This window comes from Leptodactylus fuscus, chromosome 3 (assembly GCF_031893055.1).
Source record: "Leptodactylus fuscus isolate aLepFus1 chromosome 3, aLepFus1.hap2, whole genome shotgun sequence".
Classification (NCBI taxonomy): domain Eukaryota; kingdom Metazoa; phylum Chordata; class Amphibia; order Anura; family Leptodactylidae; genus Leptodactylus; species Leptodactylus fuscus.
In genome coordinates this window covers 228520555-228530732 of record NC_134267.1, presented here as the reverse complement: position 1 = coordinate 228530732, position 10178 = coordinate 228520555, and positions in this window count along the sequence as shown.

Genomic DNA, 10178 nt, shown 5'->3' with positions numbered 1-10178 from the left:
TTTAGCAGAGGTCTGTTGCAAGGCTTCTGTCAGCTTCACCCAGCACTATACACAGGTGTATCTACCCAGTGAAGTCAACTGGGGGAAACTGCATTGCAGCCTGTACACATTAGTGCTGCACAAGTACATTTGACAAGTGAAGTCAACTGGAGAAAGCTTCATTGCAGCCTGTTCACATTAGAGCTGCGCAAACACTTTTACCCAGTGAAGTAACTAGGGAACTCGTATTGCTCTCTGTTCCCACTAGTGCCGCACAAACACATGGCCGCTTGGCTCAGGTAGACGGCAGGATATCTATCCACTTTGATGCTGTGGTCAGTATTAGGGTTGAGCCAATCTTGAGATTTCAGGATCGTTTTTAAAATTCAATTTTCAATCATTTTCCAGCCGATCCCAATCGTGAAATTTGCTTGATCGCCGATCGGGATCTGATTTTTCCCGATCCCAATCTCTCAGTCCTATTTAGGAGTTTATGTATTCTAGGGTTGAGCTGATCTAGAGATTTCAGGAATGTTTTTAAAATCCGATTTTCAATCATTTTCCAGCCGATCGCAATCATGAGATTTGCTCGATCGTCGATAGGGATCCGATCTTTCCCGATCGCTCAACCCTAGTCAGTATACTTGTCAGCATCTAAGGGAAAAATCCTCGGAAATCAGCATGAGAGCTGGGTTGGGTCCAACCTATAAAATACATTTGGCAAACAGCAGTAATGGTGCAGGCAAAGCTGAAAACTGAAAACAAAGCTGAAAACTTGGAGTGATTTAATCTTTGCAGATTAATTGAATCTCATAGATATGCAGTAAAAAGTGACTATCAGTCTAAAGTGAAACGTTATGTTGTAACTTTGAGTAGAGGCTGCCAGTTACATAATAAAAGAACTGGATAAGAGCTGTTTGTACTCTATTGTTTATTCATTGCCTATTACTAACATGGAAAAGCTAAAATTCCTGGAGTGGTGCCATCAGTGTGTCGAGAGCTCCCCCTAGTGGTTGCAAAAATCACATTCAAATTACTCATCATATCCTCCCAAGATGTGCAAAGGATAGCCTCTGAAGGCTGTTTTGAGGTTTGTTTTCTGTTTCTTGAAAAATAGTGTGTTATGTCAGTCCAGGTAGCTGCAACGGGGCTAAGGAATAGCAGTAGGAAATCTTGCCCTGCACTACTCCCACTAGCTATCCCGGTCCCTGCCTCACGGGTGTGGGTCGGCTGGTCTCAGGCTAAGCCTGACCCCGACAGCTCCTCTCTCACTGATACCGTAGGCCTAGAGGGAAGTGGGAGAAGGAATGCCCTATAAGAACTCTAGGGACTGGAGACTAAAGGGGGTCACCCCTAACGAACAAGTGAAGCTGCTACTGACAGGGACTGACAAGGGTGTGCGCTGACTAACAACACAAGCAGCACACAGGAAAAATGTGGGAAAGGATTCCCCCAAACCAATATGGGAAGGAACCTTACACTAGGAAACAAACACAGGGAAACTGAGTAGAAATCAAAGGATAAGGCAATTCACTCACACAGTCAATTATACACAGAGGGAGGATTGGTGAACACAGAAGGGAAAACACACAAACCAACTCCTTCACCCAAACCTCCCAAAAACCAACCACGGAACTTCCTCTATCCAAGATAACCACCTACTCCTCCTGCTAAGGCCTAGCTCTGTAAAAGCGACACTCAGCACAGAACCATGGGAGGCATGGGTTTAAATACAGAGTAGAGACCACTCCTCCCAGGTGCAAATGGGAGGACAGACTAATCAACCAGGAGATAAAGCTGCCTACCATCAGTGCGCACGTGCAAGTCAGAAGGTGTGCACCAATACCCACGACAGGACAACCCCGCAGCGCCAGGATGCCACCCCAGACACCGCGCAGCCAAAAACTCCCCAGGTAAGAAAAATAGAAAGTAATGAACCTAAATACTCCTAACATAGTGCACTTTGCCCTGTGAAAAGTCTGTATGTTTTTGTTGTATTTCGCAATCGCCCTCGTGAGAACCAATAAATAAAGACTTTGGAATCCCCTTTGTATTGCAGGGCAGGAAAGACTTATACAGATTATTACTACATAAAGACAATATAAGACCAGGGGAGGAGCTGCATACCTCCAGGGGACAGAGGAAGAGCAATGTGTGGAGAGCAGATGAGGCTACATGTACTGGGAGAAGCAAAGAGCTATTGCTATAGAGAGACTCAGGTAAGTGAGCATTGTCACGCATAGATGGTGTCAGGGTCTGGGGTTGCTAGGTGTGGTGGCAGAGACACACAAGTCCAGTTTCTTTAGTCCAAAACAAAGTTAGAGTTTATTTTTAGAGATGAGCGAACAGTGTTCTATCGAACTCATGTTCGATCGGATATTAGGCTGTTCGGCATGTTCGAATCGAATCGAACACCGCGTGGTAAAGTGCGCCATTACTCGATTCCCCTCCCACCTTCCCTGGCGCCTTTTTTGCTCCAATAACAGCGCAGGGTAGGTGGGACAGGAACTACGACACCGGTGACGTTGAAAAAAGTAGGCAAAACCCATTGGCTGCCGAAAACATGTGACCTCTAATTTAAAAGAACAGCGCCGCCCAGCTTCGCGTCATTCTGAGCTTGCAATTCACCGAGGACGGAGGTTTCCGTCCAGCTAGCTAGGGCTTAGATTCTGGGTAGGCAGGGACAGGCTAGGATAGGAAGGAGAAGACAACCAACAGCTCTTATAAGAGCTAAATTCCAGGGAGAAGCTTGTCAGTGTAACGTGGCACTGACGGGCTCAATCGCCGCAACCCAGCTTTCCGCGGATCCTGAATGGAATACACTGTCAGTGTATTCCCGTATACCCGATATATACCCCGATACCCGTTCCAACGGTGTGCCCCCCCACCTTCACCCCAGAAATACCCTGCAAGTCCCCTAGCAATAGAATTGGGGCTATATACACCCACAATTTTTACTACTGGTATACAGTGCCATTGTCTGACTGGGAATTCAAAGAATATATTGGGAATACAAATACCCTCATTTCTTGCTACTGCCATATAGTGCCAGTTTCTGACTGGTAATTCAAAGAATATATTGGGGTTACGTGCACCCACAATTTTTACTACTGGTATACAGTGCCATTGTCTGACTGGGAATTCAAAGAGTATATTGGGAATACAAATACCCTCATTTCTTGCTACTGCCATATAGTGCCAGTTTCTGACTGGGAATTCAAAGAATATATTGGGGTTACGTGCACCCACAATTTTTACTACTGGTATACAGTGCCATTGTCTGACTGGGAATTCAAAGAATATATTGGGGTTATAAATACCCTCATTTCTTGCTACTGCCATATAGTGCCAGTTTCTGACTGGTAATTCAAAGAATATATTGGGGTTACGTGCACCCACAATTTTTACTACTGGTATACAGTGCCATTGTCTGACTGGGAATTCAAAGAATATATTGGGAATACAAATACCCTCATTTCTTGCTACTGCCATATAGTGCCAGTTTCTGACTGGGAATTCAAAGAATATATTGGGGTTACGTGCACCCACAATTTTTACTACTGGTATACAGTGCCATTGTCTGACTGGGAATTCAAAGAATATATTGGGGTTATAAATACCCTCATTTCTTGCTACTGCCATATAGTGCCAGTTTCTGACTGGTAATTCAAAGAATATATTGGGGTTACGTGCACCCACAATTTTTACTACTGGTATACAGTGCCATTGTCTGACTGGGAATTCAAAGAGTATATTGGGAATACAAATACCCTCATTTCTTGCTACTGCCATATAGTGCCAGTTTCTGACTGGGAATTCAAAGAATATATTGGGGTTACGTGCACCCACAATTTTTACTACTGGTATACAGTGCCATTGTCTGACTGGGAATTCAAAGAATATATTGGGGTTATAAATACCCTCATTTCTTGCTACTGCCATATAGTGCCAGTTTCTGACTGGTAATTCAAAGAATATATTGGGGTTACGTGCACCCACAATTTTTACTACTGGTATACAGTGCCATTGTCTGACTGGGAATTCAAAGAGTATATTGGGAATACAAATACCCTCATTTCTTGCTACTGCCATATAGTGCCAGTTTCTGACTGGTAATTCAAAGAATATATTGGGGTTACGTGCACCCACAATTTTTACTACTGGTATACAGTGCCATTGTCTGACTGGGAATTCAAAGAATATATTGGGGTTATAAATACCCTCATTTCTTGCTACTGCCATATAGTGCCAGTTTCTGACTGGTAATTCAAAGAATATATTGGGGTTACGTGCACCCACAATTTTTACTACTGGTATACAGTGCCATTGTCTGACTGGGAATTCAAAGAGTATATTGGGAATACAAATACCCTCATTTCTTGCTACTGCCATATAGTGCCAGTTTCTGACTGGGAATTCAAAGAATATATTGGGGTTACGTGCACCCACAATTTTTACTACTGGTATACAGTGCCATTGTCTGACTGGGAATTCAAAGAATATATTGGGGTTATAAATACCCTCATTTCTTGCTACTGCCATATAGTGCCAGTTTCTGACTGGTAATTCAAAGAATATATTGGGGTTACGTGCACCCACAATTTTTACTACTGGTATACAGTGCCATTGTCTGACTGGGAATTCAAAGAGTATATTGGGAATACAAATACCCTCATTTCTTGCTACTGCCATATAGTGCCAGTTTCTGACTGGGAATTCAAAGAATATATTGGGGTTACGTGCACCCACAATTTTTACTACTGGTATACAGTGCCATTGTCTGACTGGGAATTCAAAGAATATATTGGGGTTATAAATACCCTCATTTCTTGCTACTGCCATATAGTGCCAGTTTCTGACTGGTAATTCAAAGAATATATTGGGGTTACGTGCACCCACAATTTTTACTACTGGTATACAGTGCCATTGTCTGACTGGGAATTCAAAGAGTATATTGGGAATACAAATACCCTCATTTCTTGCTACTGCCATATAGTGCCAGTTTCTGACTGGTAATTCAAAGAATATATTGGGGTTACGTGCACCCACAATTTTTACTACTGGTATACAGTGCCATTGTCTGACTGGGAATTCAAAGAATATATTGGGGTTATAAATACCCTCATTTCTTGCTACTGCCATATAGTGCCAGTTTCTGACTGGTAATTCAAAGAATATATTGGGGTTACGTGCACCCACAATTTTTACTACTGGTATACAGTGCCATTGTCTGACTGGGAATTCAAAGAGTATATTGGGAATACAAATACCCTCATTTCTTGCTACTGCCATATAGTGCCAGTGTCTGACTGGGAATTCAAAGAATATATTGGGGTTACGTGCACCCACAATTTTTACTACTGGTATACAGTGCCATTGTCTGACTGGGAATTCAAAGAGTATATTGGGAATACAAATACCCTCATTTCTTGCTACTGCCATATAGTGCCAGTGTCTGACTGGGAATTCAAAGAATATATTGGGGTTACGTGCACCCACAATTTTTACTACTGGTATACAGTGCCAATTTCTAACTAGGAATTCAAAATGCGCAAGGCTCCCGGAAAGGGACGTGGACGAGGCCGTGGGCGAGGTCGGGGGAATGGTTCTGGGGAGCAAGGTAGCAGTGAAGCCACAGGGCGTCCCGTGCCTACTCCTGTGGGGCAGCAAGCATTGCGCCACTCCACAGTGCCAGGGTTGCTTGCCACATTAACTAAACTGCAGGGTACAAACCTTAGTAGGCCCGAGAACCAGGAACAGGTCTTGCAATGGCTGTCAGAGAACGCTTACAGCACATTGTCCAGCAGCCAGTCAGACTCTGCCTCCTCTCCTCCTATTACCCAACAGTCTTGTCTTCCTTCCTCCCAAAATTCCGAAGCTTTACAGAACAATAACCCAAACTGTCCCTGCTCCCCAGAGCTGTTCTCCGCTCCTTTCATTGTCCCTCAACCTGCCTCTCCACGTCACGATTCCACGAACCTAACAGAGGAGCATCTGTGTCCAGATGCTCAAACACTAGAGTCTCCTCCATCTCCGTTCGATTTGGTGGTGGATGACCAGCAACCCACCCTCATCGACGATGATGTGACGCAGTTGCCGTCAGGGCATCCAGTTGACTGGCGCATTGTGCGGGAGGAGGAGATGAGACAGGAGTTGGAAGAGGAAGTGGTGGATGATGAGGACACTGACCCGACCTGGACAGGGGGGATGTCAAGCGGGGAAAGTAGTGTGGATGTTGAGGCAGGTGCAGCACCAAAAAGGGTAGCTAGAGGCAGAGGCAGAGGTCAGCAGCTTAGGCGAAGCCAGGCCACACCCGGAATCTCCCAAGATGTTCCAGTTCGTACCCAGCCCCGAAAAACTCCCACCTCGAGGGCACGTTTCTCGAAGGTGTGGAGTTTTTTCAAGGAATGCGCCGAGGACAGATATAGTGTTGTCTGCACAATTTGCCTCTCGAAATTGATTAGGGGCTCTGAGAAGAGCAACCTGTCCACCACTTCAATGCGCCGTCATTTGGAATCCAAGCACTGGAATCAGTGGCAGGCAGCAACGGCAGGACAAAGGCCGCCTGCCGTTCACGCCACTGCCACTGCCTCTGCCTCTGCCTCTGCCACTGCCACTGCTGACTGTGCTGGCGATGCACTCCAGAGGACGAGCCAGGACACCACTTCATCTGCCTCCGCCACTTTGTTGACTTCTACCTCATCCTCCCCTGGTCCTGTCTTATCTCCTTCTCCTGCACCATCAAAGGCACCATCAGGCGTTTCTTTACAACAACCCACCATCTCTCAGACATTGGAGCGGCGGCAGAAATACACTGCTAACCACCCACACGCGCAAGCCTTGAACGCCAACATCGCTAAACTGCTGGCCCAGGAGATGTTGGCGTTCCGGCTTGTTGAAACTCCCGCCTTCCTGGACCTGATGGCAACTGCGGCACCTCGCTATGCCGTCCCTAGCCGTCACTACTTCTCCCGGTGTGCCGTCCCCGCCTTGCACCAGCACGTGTCACTCAACATCAGGCGGGCCCTTAGTTCCGCGCTTTGCACAAAGGTCCACTTGACCACCGACGCGTGGACAAGTGCATGCGGACAGGGACGCTACATTTCACTGACGGCACACTGGGTAAATGTAGTTGAGGCTGGGACTGCTTCCCAAACTGGCCCGGTGTACCTCGTCTCCCCGCCTAACATTCCTGGCAGGGACACGAGAAGAACACCCCCCTCCTCCTCCTCCTCTACCGCCTCCTCCTCCGCCTCCTCCTCCGCCACCGCCTCCTCCTCCGCTGTTAGATTGACCCCAGCTACGAGTTGGAAACGTTGCAGCACTGGCGTTGGTAGACGTCAGCAGGCTGTGCTGAAGCTGATCAGCTTGGGGGACAGACAGCACACTGCCTCCGAGGTGAGGGATGCCCTCCTCGATGAGACGGCAATATGGTTTGAGCCGCTGCACCTGGGCCCAGGCATGGTCGTTTGTGATAACGGCCGGAACCTGGTAGCAGCTCTGGAGCTTGCCGGACTCCAACATGTTCCATGCCTGGCCCACGTCTTCAACCTAGTGGTGCAACGTTTCCTAAAGAGCTACCCCAATGTTCCAGAGCTACTGGTGAAAGTGCGGCGCATGTGCGCCCACTTTCGCAAGTCGACAGTAGCCGCTGCTAGCTTAAAATCTCTCCAGCAACGCCTGCATGTGCCACAACACCGGCTTTTGTGCGACGTCCCCACACGCTGGAACTCAACGTTTCAGATGTTGAATAGAGTGGTTGAGCAGCAGAGACCTTTGATGGAATACCAGCTACAAAACCCTAGGGTGCCACAAAGTCAGCTGCCTCAGTTTCACATCCATGAGTGGCCATGGATGAGAGACCTTTGTGACATCCTACGGGTCTTTGAGGAGTCCACAAGGAGGGTGAGCTCTGAGGATGCGATGGTGAGCCTTACAATCCCGCTCTTGTGTGTTCTGAGAGAATCCCTGATTGACATCAGGGATAACTCAGATCACACAGAGGAGTTAGGGATAGCATCCGATCCGTCACAGCTGGAGAGTAGGTCCACACATCTGTCCGCTTCACTGCGTTTAATGGAGGAGGAGGAGGAGGAGGAGGAAGAAGAGTTGTCCGATGATGTGATGGTGATACAGGAGGCTTCCGGGCAACTTCGAATCGTCCCATTGTTGCAGCGCGGATGGGTAGACATGGAGGATGAGGAGGAAATGGAGATTGAACTTTCCGGTGGGGCCAGAGGAGTCATGCCAACTAACACTGTGGCAGACATGGCTGAGTTCATGTTGGGGTGCTTTACAACCGACAAGCGTATTGTCAAAATCATGGAGGACAACCAGTACTGGATCTTTGCTATCCTTGACCCCCGGTATAAAAACAACATCTCGTCTTTTATTCCGGTAGAGGGGAGGGCCAATCGCATCAATGCTTGCCACAGGCAATTGGTGCAGAATATGATGGAGATGTTTCCAGCATGTGACAGTGGTGGCAGGGAGGGCAGTTCCTCCAGTAGGCAACCAAGTTCTCACCGGTCCACACAAACGAGGGGCACACTGTCTAAGGTCTGGGACACCTTGATGGCACCCCCTCGCCAAAGTGCCGCCACGGAGGGTCCTAGTGTCACCAGGCGTGAGAAGTATAGGCGCATGTTGCGGGAATACCTTTCCGACCACAGCCCTGTCCTCTCCGACCCCTCTGCGCCCTACACGTATTGGGTGTCGAAGTTGGACCTGTGGCTTGAACTTGCCCTATATGCCTTGGAGGTGCTGTCCTGTCCTGCCGCCAGCGTCCTATCTGAGAGGGTGTTCAGTGCAGCCGGTGGCATCATCACTGACAAGCGCACCCGTCTGTCAGCTGAGAGTGCCGACCGGCTCACTTTGATAAAAATGAACCACCACTGGATAGAGCCTTCATTTTTGTGCCCACCTGTGTAAAGCACCCCAACATGAAACTCCATGTCTGTACTCAACCTCTCCAATTCCTCCGCATCCTCATACTCATCCACCATAAGCGTTGCACAATTCTGCTAATACTAGGCTCCCTCCAACATGATTTCCCCCAACTCTGCTGGTTAGAGGCTCCCTCCACCCTGATTTCCACCAACTCTGCTGGTTAGAGGCTCCCTCCACCCTGCTTTCCCACAACTCTGCTGGTTAGAGGCTCCTTCCACCATGAATTTGCCCAAACTGGGCTGTTTAGAGGCTCCCTCCACCATGAATTGGTCCAAACTGGGCTGGTTAGAGGCTCCCTCCACCATTAATTGGTCCAAACTGGGCTGGTTAGAGGCTCCCTCCACCATGAATTTGCCCAAACTGGGCTGTTTAGAGGCTCCCTCCACCATGAATTTGCCCAAACTGGGCTGTTTAGAGGCTCCCTCCACCATGAATTGGTCCAAACTGGGTTTTTTAGAGGCTCCCTCCACCATGAATTGGTCCAAACTGGGGTGGTTAGAGGCTCCCTCCACCATTAATTGGTCCAAACTGGGCTGGTTAGAGGCTCCCTCCACCATGAATTGGTCCAAACTGGGCTGGTTAGAGGCTCCCTCCACCATGAATTGGTCCAAACTGGGGTGGTTAGAGGCTCCCTCCACCATTAATTGGTCCAAACTGGGCTGGTTAGAGGCTCCCTCCACCATTAATTGGTCCAAACTGGGCTGGTTAGAGGCTCCCTCCACCATGAATTTGCCCAAACTGGGCTGTTTAGAGGCTCCCTCCACCATTAATTGGTCCAAACTGGGCTGGTTAGAGGCTCCCTCCACAATTAATTGGTCCAAACTGGGCTAATTAGAGGCTCCCTCCACCATGAATTGGTCCAAACTGGGTTTTTTAGAGGCTCCCTCCACCATGAATTTGCCCAAACTGGGCTGTTTAGAGGCTCCCTCCACCATGAATTGGTCCAAACTGGGCTGGTTAGAGGCTCCCTCCACCATGAATTTCCCAAAACTTGGCTGTTTAGAGGCTCCCTCCACCATTAATTGGTCCAAACTGGGCTGATTAGAGGCTCCCTCCACCATGAATTGGTCCAAACTGGGGTTTTTAGAGGCTCCCTCCACCATGAATTGGTCCAAACTTGGCTGTTTAGAGGCTCCCTCCACCATGAATTGGTCCAAACTGGGGTGGTTAGAGGCTCCCTCCACCATTAATTGGTCCAAACTGGGCTGGTTAGAGGCTCCCTCCACCATTAATTGGTCCAAACTGGGCTG